Genomic DNA, 360 nt, shown 5'->3' on the forward strand with positions numbered 1-360 from the left:
CCGTGTTTATAACCATTTCAATGCTAATATCAAAATAATTTGTCACAATAGCAGTATTACAATGATCGTACTTATTATTGCTCTTTTACATATCATTAACAGCAGTTGCATCAGCCTCATTTAATCGTTATCACTGTTATCATTCCTACCCATAATATTATCGCACTTATCGCTGACACCTCTGCTACCAACATTGCCATCACCGTCAGCATTCGTTATCATCACATGGGTCGGCCGTCCATCCATTCTGCTTTCCGCTGCCGACGTCTCTCTCGACTTCATTCACGCTCACTTCTGCGCAGAGCCCCTCCGCGCTCGCGGCCGAGTCGCGCTCCGCTTGCCCATTCTCAGGTCGTCAAA

The sequence above is a fragment of the Penaeus monodon genome, chromosome 28 (assembly GCF_015228065.2).
Source record: "Penaeus monodon isolate SGIC_2016 chromosome 28, NSTDA_Pmon_1, whole genome shotgun sequence".
Lineage (NCBI taxonomy): Eukaryota > Metazoa > Arthropoda > Malacostraca > Decapoda > Penaeidae > Penaeus > Penaeus monodon.